We start from the raw sequence: 12,291 nt of genomic DNA on the forward strand, positions 1-12,291 counted from the left end.
AGGTGGCACCCAAATAACATGCCCATAAGTTTCTCGAAACCATATGATATGACCTATCATTGGAAAGCTCTTGAAAAATGGAATCTATTGAGCTATAGAGTGCTCAATTTGGAGTTATAGTGTTCAAGTTATGACAAATCCAAATATTTGACCACGTGTCCCAAACTTATGGGAAATTCCCATATTCCCCAATATGGTGTTTCTAAATCTATCTACCTCTATGCCTTTTTCACTCATTCTCAGTTACAAGTTGTGCTTCGATTTCAAAGCATGTCTTTAAAAAATAGGCTTTTGCATGTAAGAGTATTGCAATCATCTTGGCTAGTGAAATAAGGTCTCTAAAGTAGAACTATGAAATGATTCAAATCTTTGCATGTAATATAGATATGGATTCAACATCCATTTGAGGTCTACATAGATATTATACATAGAAATACAAACACATATGCACATACATACACACACACACACACACCTACATATACAAAACTAGCAAGAGAGAGTGAGTGAGACAAACCTTAGTCCACACAAAGGTTCGCAAGAGATCATCATTAAGTCCATGAGCAACTTGGCCAGTAGGGAGCCATCATCCACAAACATCAGGAACAGGGAGTCCAAAAATAGCTGGAGCAAGGAGCCATCATCCATGAATAGGCATCCACCAATAGCAAGAGCAAGGAGCCATCATCCACGAACAATAGTTATCATCCACGAACAACAGGAGCAAGGGCAGATACATTAGTAGATGACCCATTATTCAAGAGATGCTGCATGATTCGTGTAGGAGATGCACATTTTACCTGCACGCGTACTAAATCATAGGCGTCATTAGTTAGGACAGACGTTGTTTAAGTCAAGGGACATGCGGTCTTAACTAAGGGATATGCCATTAAGTCATGGGACATGTCATTTTAACTAGAGGATGTGGCATTAACCCAGGGATGTGCCGTTTTATTCAGGGATGTGTTGAGACTCAAGCTCATTAGTCTTCTCTCAGTTGTTTACCTTAGTGAATAAGGTTAAGTCACATTGACTTAACCATGATTTAGATCTAGGTCAATTGATCTTTGTATGTGTGTTGTACATATAGTTGACTTTTGTGTGGTTGTGTGTTGATGATGGAGAATGAACTGAAGGGGGCATTTGCTACCCTTGGTGCCTGAGCCTTTGTCTCCATCTCTTTTTCTCTGAACTCTAATATGGTATCAAAGCATCCATCCCTTGTGAGACCTGCTCAAATGAGGAAGAGGAGTTTGTGGATGAATGACAATCCTGAAAGGTTCACCAAAAACAGGACTCGATAAGATTTTGAATTGCCAAAGGTACAAGCATAAGCTCCAGAGGAACCGGAGCCACTAATCAAGGTATCGATCTCAAACACAAGGCAAAAATACAGAAGAATAAGAATCACCATTGACATGATAGATGCATTGTCGGAAAGGTTGGAAAGCTACGCTAGCACTGAGGCTTTAATGGTGTGAGAATAGGGAGGAAGCATGCGATTAATGGCTACCGCAAAGCCCACTACTTGCAAACCAAGTAACGTACCAACCTCAATAATTACTGACTTATCTCTGATGTGAGTTGGCAGCAATTCCACCTTTGATTCAGGTCGATCGTGATGTTGAGGTTTTTCAAGGGTATGAATTGGATCCCGAGAATTGGCAATTTCTGGCATTGGCTGCACTACAGTGCTTGGCCTATTCATAAATTCAGGTGTAGGGGAAACAATAGTTGGCTTGTCACAAGGACTTTTAGAAGGATCACCCTTTGATGATACATGTTCTTATACATTGACAGAATCGATGCCATGCAAGGGGCCATTCACACTTTGATCTGAATACATTGGGACTGCATCCTAGAGGGTCTACCTCTCACGGAAGTGCATAGGCATACATTTTTTTTCAGAGTGAGATGTACTGCAACAACCTTTGACTCCATAAATCCTTTGAAATCCAGCTCCTAAGTAAGCTTCTACTCAGCTGCGGCCTCACTACTAACATAGGTAGATGTCAGGGGAAGCATGGATTTGGTCCGAAGCCAGACAAACATGAAGGAGGGGCTTCCATTCAGCATATCTCGTGGAAAAAATGTTTGGGATGAGCAGTTCACCTTCAATATATGGAGTGGTTGGAGGTTCTAATCAAGATTTTACCTTATAAAGACGATGCTCAAGCAGATGATCCACTAGGAACTATTGTGGTTCCATTTCATAAAGTCTTCTCTGAAGGTGGCATTCCTCCCACAAAGTTCAAGGTGCTTGGACAGAAAGGGTAGCCACAGGGCGAGATCAGTGTTGCCTTGAAATTCTCACCACACGGTTAGGAAGGCATGTGTTGGTCTATCTGCTGTGCTAGACAGACTGGTGCTTCTTGGTGCTTGTGGTATAAAAAGTGCAGAGCACTTGGGTTTTTTGTTTTGTATGCACATTGAGCTGAAATAAAGCAGACACCTGAAATGTAGTAGTGGTTATTGGTGAAAGATTTACAGTTTTAAAAAAAAACTGGTTGTATTACTAGGTATTGAAGTACATTGCATACAGGCACTTTGAGAAATTGACTGGTTTTGTAAAGGTGGAATGTTGTAAGCATTAAATGCTCAGTTTGAACTAATTTACTACAGTTTTTGCAGTGGGGCTGATTGTTAACAATTTGTAGCAAGCATACAAGTATTGGGTCTATTGAGTTATGTATTGACTCCCAGAGATTGTGACATATAACTATTGCGGTTTATGGCTTGGTTGAGCTGAGAATAACCTCACTTGGATATAGAGAATATATAGTTGGTTACTTATGACTACTGATTACAAATTGCTGCTAGTCATTGAATGCTGCATATGCCTACATGTCTACTGATCAAACAATGCTACTTGGTTGGAATGCTATTACATTTAATGCTTTTCCACATGTTTAGATATGTATGACATTGTTGTGAATTGAAATTTACTGGTTTTACAAAGCTGAAGACCTTGAAAATGGCAAACACAGGAGAGAAGGGTACTATCACTCAGATAGTTGGTGAGAAGCTGGACTATAACAATCTCGTTCTATGAAAATTCAGGATGTCTAATTTTTTAATTGGAAGAGGCTATTGGGACCTAGTCATAGGTCTTGAAGATGAGCCCAAGCTACCGGAAGTTAGACCTCCAACACAGGATCAGTTGAAGGCACACAGGACTTGGTTGGAAAAGGCCAGCAAGGTCTTGCATTGGTTGTCACTGTGTGTCAGACACAAAGGCTATGCAAATTGAAAATTGTCTTCCCCAAAAGCTACTTGGGACTTATTGATGAAGAATTATGGGCATGTCACTCATTCAAGAAAGACACAACTGAAGCAAAAATTCAGCCATATATCCAAGAATGGAAGGTCTATTGAGGACTATATCAGTGAGATCAGATCCATTGCAAAACAACTAGTATCAATGGGAGCTGAAGTTGAGGATGATGATTTGGTAGCTACTATCCTCCATGGACTTGGACAGAAATATAAGCAGTTTGATACTTCCATTTCAGTGCGTCAGGAGCAGCCTGACTTTGATGAACTTGTAGCACTTCGTTTACATGAAGAAGTGAAACTTGGACTTAATACAAGTTTTAGTGGGTCTAAAAACAGCAAGGACAGTGTCTTCTACTCAAATCAAAGGGGTAGAGGTGGAAGAGGAAGATCAGATTTTCAAGAAAGAGGTGCTGGAAATGCATATACAGCCCATGGATAGCAAGCTACTGGATGGCAAAATAGGCAACCTCAAGCAGATAGAGGTGCCTCAAATGCTCATGGAAGAGGACATTATTCACCTAGAGGAAGAGGTACTTGGCAACAGCCTCAAATGAGTCATGAACAACAATCAAATGCAAATAAGGATTGCCATTATTGTGTCAAATACGAGCATGTAGCTAAGGATTGCTACAAAAAGCAGAATGATCAGAGAGCAAGAGGGAAGCAACATGGTAATTATGCTTCTTCTAGTGGTATGCAGGAAGATGACAGGTTGTTTGCAATGCAACATGTGAAGAAAGGGTTGCCTATACACGGCAAAGCAGATGATGTATGATATATAGACTCACGGGCATCTAACCACATGACTCCTCATGGAGAGTGGTTTGACACATTGGTAGAAGGTGCTCATGGATATATTTGCACAGGTGATGATACACAACATGACATTATGCATACAGGTATGTATTATTCCCTTGATGATGCATGATGATAGGAAAAAGAGTCTCTATGATGTATTACATGTACCCTCCATAACCAAAAACTTGCTTTCTGTGGGACAAATGGCTGAACAAAATCTACAAGTTAGATTCAATAGAGATGGATACTACATTGAAGAGTATGGTCAAGGATGCAAACTCATTGCTAAAGGCAAAAGAATAGGTAGGATGTTTATATTGGATACGAAAATTCCAGCATTGAATGTTGCTATGTACTCACATGAAAATGATGCAATAAGGGACATTGAGATATGGCATAAAAGGATTGGACATGTAAATGTTCAAAAGTTGAAGAATATGCAGCATAAGCAAGTTGTACTTGGACTTCCTAAGTTCAAGCATGTGGAATTGGGACATGTATATCAGTCTTGTCAATTTGGAAAGCAATCAAGGCTTCCATTTATGAGGCATGTAAGCACTACTGCTAGACCATTACAGCTTGTACATTCTCATGTATGGGGACCCTCACAGAATGCATCTCTTGGGGGATCACGCTACTATGTGTCATTCATAGATGACTATAGTAGGTACACATGGTTGTATGTGCTAAAGCATCGGAGTGATTTCATGGATGCTTTTCAAGATTTTAAGAGACATGTGGAGAAAGAATTGGCTTGCTACATCTCATGCTTGAGATCTGATAGTGGTGGAGAATATGTTTCTAAAGACTTTGAGCACTTCTTGGCAGCTCATGGAATTAAAAGGAAATTGACATGTAGGTACACACCACAACAAAATGGTGTGGTAGGGAGGAAAAACAGGATGATCATGGAATCTGCTAGAGCCATGCTGAATGAGAAAAGCCTACCAAATGCATATTGGGCAGAGGCTGTAATGACTGCAGTGTATGTCATGAATCGTACACCAACAACAAGTATACATGAGGTGACTCCTTATGAGAGGCTTTATGGGATAAAGCCAGACATCAGTCATCTTAAGGTTTTTGGATGCTTGGCATATATACATGTTCCAGATGAAAAGAGGAAGAAGCTTGATCCAAAGGAAGAAAAGGCCATCTTTATTGGGTATGCACAAGATAGGAAAGCGTACAAATGCTACAATCCTTCTACTCATGAGACATTGGTCTCAAGAGATGTGGTATTTGATGAGTTGAAATCATGGCATGAGAAGAAGATCACTTTTATGAATGATGATTATGGTTTTCAGGAGCCTTATGTACATGTAGGTACAAATAAAAGTGCAGAAATTCCTGGGCCTTCTAAAGATGCTACTACATCAGTTAGTCCTTGGAGAGGTAGATTGAGGACTTCAGCATCTTTGTCCACTGAAACGAGTATGTCAATGAGGGGGAGAGATGTGGATAAAGGCAAAGGAAAACTTGATGATGTTACATGGCCACTCACTTGTGGTTATGATTCACCTGGTACTGACAGCTTGGATAGTGAGTTTGGTATTCCATTAGTTGTGACTCCTGGTGTGAGACATAGATATATACCACTTCATGAGAGAGGAGAGTCTCATACTGCACCTCAGTTGAGGAGATAAAAAAGAGTCAGGAAGCCTATGGATAGGCTTACATACAGTGGCTACACACTGAGGCACTATGCATATATGGCAAAAGTCACTAGCTTCAAGGAACCCACAAAGTTTTTTGAAGCTATTTTGGATGATCATTGGTGTAAGGCAATGGATGAGGAATATTCAGCATTGGCTGAAAATGAAACTTGGGATTTGATTCATTTGCCTGAAGGAAAAATGGCTATTGGTTGCAAATGGATATACAAAGTGAAATGCAAATCAGATGGCACATTGGAAAGGTACAATGCAAGACTTTTGGCAAAAGGGTATGCACAACAATATGGTCTTGATTATGAGGAAACATTTAGTCTTGTTGCTAAAATGGCAACCATGAGGACAATGATTGCTTTGGCAGCATCTAAAGGATGGAGTATGTATCAGATGGATGTGAAGAATGCTTTTCTCAATGGTGATTTGGTTGAGGAAGTATATATGGATCAGCCTGAGGGCTATGCACATCCAAATTTTTGTACATATGTGTGTAGATTGAAGAAAGTATTATATGGGCTGAAGCAAGCACCTAGAGCTTGGAATGCTAAGATAAGTGCATGCTTACAAAAACTTGGTTTTACTATGGGCAAGGCTGGTCATAGCCTATTCACAAAGAAAACAAGAGCTGGTTATGTGGTATTAGTCATCTATGTGGATGACTTGATCATTACAGGTGATGATGTCATAGGAATTGGAGAGATCAAGGAAATGTTACATGCTGAATTTCAGGTCAAAGATTTGGGAGATTTGAATTATTTCCTTGGGATTGAGGTTGTCTCTACACCTCATGGTACTTGGTTGTTGCAGAAGCAGTATGCACAGGATATGTTAACCAAGTATGGTATGTTGGATTGCAAAGCATTGAGCACTCCATTGGAACAAAATATTAAGCTATTTGCAAATGTTGGGCATGAGATTGTTGAGAATGTCACTATGTATAGACAAATGGTGGGTAGCGTGATTTACCTTACCATTACTAGACCAGATCTTAGCTATTTAGTTGGACTAATTAGTCAATTCATGTAGAAGCCTATGAAACCACACTTGGATGCAGTGAGGACGATCTTGAGATATGTAAAGGCTACATCAGATTATGGTCTATTCTATGAGCATGGTAAGCCTTTGGAGCTTATAGGATATACAGATGCTGACTGGGCAGGAAGTACCTATGATAGGAGATCTACTAGTGGGTATGCATTTTCCCTTGGTAGTAGTATGGTCAGCTGGAGCAGTAAGAAGCAACCTACAGTTGCACTCTCTAGTACTGAGGCAGAGTATAGAGGTGCTGCACTAGCTGCATGTGAAGCAGCATGGCTCATGAAGCTTCTTGATGATTTGGGCATGCAGGAAGTCAAGCCTCTCACACTCTATTGTGACAACATGAGTAGTGTGCTCCTAGCCAGTAATCCTGTCTATCATGCTAGGACTAAGCACATTGAGGTACACTATCACTTCATCAGGGAAAAAGTGATTGTAGGTGACATTGATTTGGTCCATGTGAGGACAGAAGACCAAGTTGCAGATATCTTTACCAAGTCATTGGGCAAATATAAGTTTGTGCATTTTAGAGATTTACTTGGAGTGAAGTATCCTACTTGAGCTTGAGCGGGAGTGTTGAGACTCAAGCTCATTAGTCTTCTGTCACTTGTTTACCTTAGTGAATAAGGTTAAGTCACACTGACTTAACCATGATTTAGATCTAGTTCAGTTGATCTTTGTATGTGTGTTGTACATACAGTTGACTTTTGTGTGACTGTGTGTTGATGATGGAGAATGAACTGAAGGGAACATGTCTGCTACCCTTGGTGCCTGAGCCTTTGTCTCCATCTCTTTTTCTCTGAACTCTAATAGGATGCCCTATTTCTTAATCAAATGTAGATGCCTCTATGCTGCTATGACATGAGACGCATAAGACAAGAGACTCTTGCGCTATTTCTGCTTAGCAGATGTCGCCATGACACCATCACAAAAACTGCTGCATGAGACACGAAATCTGTTGCATGAGACAAGGATGGGAGAGAGAGAGACACACAGAGAGATAGAGAGAAAGAGATAAATCAAGAGAGAGAGAGAGAGATCGAGAGGAAGAGAACGTGGGGGGTAAAGAGGGAGAGTAAATTACTATTTGTAAATTTAATGACTTTAGAGAGAGAGAGAGAGAGAGAGAGGAATAGTGGGTGAGTTATTGTGGAGAGAGTTGGGACCACCAACAAAGCATTCTCATGCATACCATTTCTCCCGAGCCACTTGAGTCTAGGGTAAAGGGGCTAGTTTAATGACACCTACGGTCCCCCTTTTGATCTCTTTGAGTCCATCGATCTTATGAGTTTTTCTTGTTGCCATGGTTTTGTAAGGTCAAATTTTTCTCTCCATTAGAATTTTGGATGAAGCTAATGAGTAGCTCACGTGGACATTGCATATCTCTACATTTCCACATGTATCAAAAAATGCCTACAAAATTGTGACTGTAGTGAGCCTTGCAAAAAAAATGAATCAATAGCATTTCAGTCATAGTTTGATAGGCCCCTTCTTCCAATATCTGGATAACACATCATTAGTTTTAGGGAAAAAACAAGTGATAATGTCCTTGAATTTGCATTGTTATGCAACAATAGATCGTTCACTAAATTGGGGGCTGTGATTTTATCGCCCCCTTACCCTAGTGATCTCATCACTAATTTGTTCGCCTTGCCAAGCACTCCTACGTTCAAGACACAAATAAGGTGGCTATCTATAGTTGGGGGGGGGGGCGTGTCACTCGTATCACATCTCATCAAAACATTTCATTGCTTCTTTGCTTTGCCCATGTTGTGCATATCTTGCAATTCATGTAAGTGACTACATCTTGGATGGGGAGGTCATCCAACACTCCTTGTGCTTCTCCCAATGTGCCACACCAGCACACGCTCACCAAAGCATTGTCGAGTACAACATATTTCTCCAACAACATTAATCTAACAGTCTCATCGTGAATTCATTTGCCCTTATCGAGTGCTACTATGCTAATATAGGTTTTCAATGCACATGTGAAGGGTGAGTGAATCAGGAAAATGGCCTTTGTGCCTCATCTCATCAAAGCATTTTAGAGCTTTATTACCGTGGTCATTTTGTGCATATTGTGGGAGCTTTCGCTCAACCGCCAAGACCCACGGACCGCTTATTGTTCAAGCGTTCCAAGTGAGCTCTCATGGCTATCTCTCACCTAGCCGACGCGCCATCAATCCTACGAATGCAGTGAACTTACCTTGATGCTTGATCGAGTGCCCTCCTCTCTCTCACACTTTGGTAGCTCCACGATTCTTGATGCTAGCTCAAGCATCCTCAAGCCTCCTCCTTCGCCAAGCCTCATCCTCCATAGCCGCGTGCGCAAGAGAAGAGAAGGAACGAGAAGAGGAGAAGGGGGGAGGAGATGGTGGAGAGCTTCACCCTCTTGATTCCTCACTCTCTCACGTGCTCACTCCCTCACACTCTCACACTCCCTCTCTCAAGAGCACACACAAGCAAGAGGAAGGAGAGAAGAAGAGAGGAAGAAGAAGACTAGTTTTGCCACACCAAAGAATGAGCTCTTCATTCACTTTTCAACTTTATATATAAAACCCTACTTCCCTTTTGGGCGGTCATTCCCTTTTTCCCTTTTTTACATGGCCGGTCATAGTCCAGGCCCTTTTTTCCATTGTTCTTTTCTTTTCCTTGCTTTCTTTTCACTACCCTTCTATATTTACAAATAGCACGGGTGAGAGCCCGGCACTCTTTTACAAGATTTTAGAGTGCACTTTTTATGCGCCTTTCCCTTTTTATGGTTGCCTTGGTCTTTGACGGTTGTCCTTGCGGTTTTGGGCTTTTCTCCTTCTTTTCCTTCCGTCGGGCTACCTTCTTTTCGCCTTTGCCCTGCGTCTTCTTTGCCTTCTTTTGCTCTTGTTGTGTTGGGGTTAACATTGCCCCCCTCCTAGAGGAGTGCTAGTCCCATGGCACTTACTGGCGGAGGGAGCAAGTGGTGGTAGGCACTGAGGACGTCGGGGGAACCGGGGCTTGGGGTCTGCACTGGCGCCTGGTATGCGGGGGTTGGTTGGAGATGCCGCGTTGGGTGATTTTGCCAGCTCGCTGGATGCTGGGTGGGCAATTAGCATGGGAGGTTGATGAAGAATGAATGCCACTTGGGTTGTGGTTGTCGATACCTGCAATTGAAAACCTGTCAGGTGGTCTCTCCCTAGGGGTGGTGCTAGTCTCTGTATTGTGCACAAGACTTAGTTTGGGAGACAGGTCGAACTCTGAGCAAGCTGAGAGTGTTGTCCTGCACTTAAGGACCCAAACTGTGAATTAGTTATGTGTAGGTATTATATGAGTGCCGTGCATGTGCATACTTAAGTATTACGTAGTTAGGAGACTGGGTGACGGGGGCCGCGTGGAGCAGAAGGGTGGTAATGGGGAGATAAAGTACACCTTTGACTGTATTCAGGTTTTTTTTTTTTTTTCCCTTGGTTACAAGGGGGCAGCAATAGAAGGGATAATGGGAGTTCTACCCCTCATCATCCGAATTATGGGGAAGGGTGGGTGGAGGCCGTGGGGCCTTGTTGAGGAACTTCTGGCTTAGCAAGTAGCCTTTAGTATGGAGGCGGGTTTTAAGGGTGGTGATGGAAAGAAAGGGGTGATTGCACTGTGTGAACTTGCTGTCATTCATGTCCTCCAGCAGTGCAACACAAAAGGATTGCAAAAGGGCAGCACACATCATGAAATGAGTCATGGTGGGGCTGTCTATGGCGTTGGGATCAAAATAAAGGGGCGGAAGGTGGCGCTCTTGGGGTGCAGGTTCCTGGTGTACTAGTATTCTAATTAATCTAAGGTAGTTATAGGTGGTGATGAAGGCTGGGTCAGGACAAGAAGAGAATTCAGTAAGGAATTTATTTATGGAGCTATACAAGTTGGGCAGGGTGAAGAGAAGGGCGCTCCTATGGGAAGTGGAGTTGGCATTGTAAATAATGGGAAAGTCAAACCTGCCGTGGATGGACGGGTTAAAATCCACTCCTACCCTTCGAGGGAACGGCATAAAGGTGGGGTCGTTCCTTTCCGAAGGGAGGGTGTTGCAAAACGCCATCCACGCCTCCAGGTTGACGTAAAAAATGCACTGCCTCCAGGTAGGTTGGGAACTATATCCTTCCACAGTGCGCGGTACGTGGAGGACTTTGTCCTGCCAAAATTCGCGGTCCTCGGTCCCCCAAGCAGTTGGGTGGGCCTCACGCTCTTCTAACCATCTAGCCTTGAGCCGGGCCCCCATGGCGATGACATCCTCCACCAACTGAATGGGCAGCACCCTATTCAGAGCGGTGGGCAACTCGAAGCGTAGGTCGAAGGGGTCCCAGCTATACTCTTGCTGCTCCCAGATGATCATCTCAACACAGTACTCAACGAGTGAGTCTTGGGTGCGCAACAGGAAAGGGGCGGGCTGTTTCAGGGTGGGTCTGGCCTTGAGTTTTCTTCTTGCCTTCTCCACTAGTTCCTTCCTTCGAGTGGTGTGGGCCGCTCTTCGTTCGGCGGGTTCGTCATGGAGTGGCACTTCGGTTTGTTGGGGTTGAGGGGGTGGCGGGGCATATTCCTCGTCCTGAGGCCCTAATTCAAACTCGGGCTCACCCCCTTCCGCTTGCTCCTCCTCCTGTGTTTTTTCTTCAGTGAACCCCAGATCATCCATTTCCTGTGTTGTCAGTCCTGCTTGTGCCAGACATTTCCTTTGTTCCTCCAGGCTCTGCGGAGGGCCTCCTTGTTGCAGTGGTACGTGCAGGCCTGCCGTAAGGGCCTTGTGCGCAGTGGTTAGCTTTCTCTGCAACTGATCATTGGTCTCTCCTGTTTCTGAGTGGGTGGTGTGGAGTAGCGTGTTGATGAAAGTGTGCTGTTGAGCCATCATAGCAAGTTGGGCTGCCTCTGCTTGGTTTTCAGCCATCACTTTGTCGCCCTCAGCTTTGGCCAGCCGGCGTGCTAGGTCTCGCACTCTCTGCTCGTTGTGATTTTCCCACTCCTTTGCCCACTTCTCCATGTCTTCCAGGCTCTCTCCTTGTCGGAGGGTCATTGCCATGAGCTGCTGTTGTTGGGCTTCGAGCTCCTGGTGCAAATGGGACTGCTCTCGATGCTGCTCTGCAATCTGCTCGTTGAGTTGGTCCCGTGTCACCTGTAACCTGCGCACCTGTTCTGCCCTCAATTGATCCAGCTCTGCAACGTCTTCTCTAATTTTTTCGAGCTGGCTCTGTGCCTCCAAGTTAGTTGCAGATAGCTGGTCATTTCTGCGCTGAAGGTGGGCATTTGTCTCCCTTTCCCTGGTGAGACGCTCCATCAGAATTTTCCTTCATCCTTTCCAAGTAGCATTGCGCTCCTTCAGGGTTTTCAGCTCCTCCACCTCCTTGGTGCTGGCTTCCTCCTTAAGCAGCAATTTCTTTTTGATATTCTGTTATTTGTCTTACTCTGTCCAATTGGAGGGTATCTTGCGATTCGTGCTCCGTTGCCAGCTCTTCCACCGCCACCCTCCTTTCCTGCCTGGCTGTTTGCAACTGCGCGAGCAGCT

This window comes from Lygodium microphyllum, chromosome 22 (assembly GCF_053477565.2).
Source record: "Lygodium microphyllum isolate KBCC chromosome 22, Lygodium_microphyllum_v1.1.10, whole genome shotgun sequence".
Lineage (NCBI taxonomy): Eukaryota > Viridiplantae > Streptophyta > Polypodiopsida > Schizaeales > Lygodiaceae > Lygodium > Lygodium microphyllum.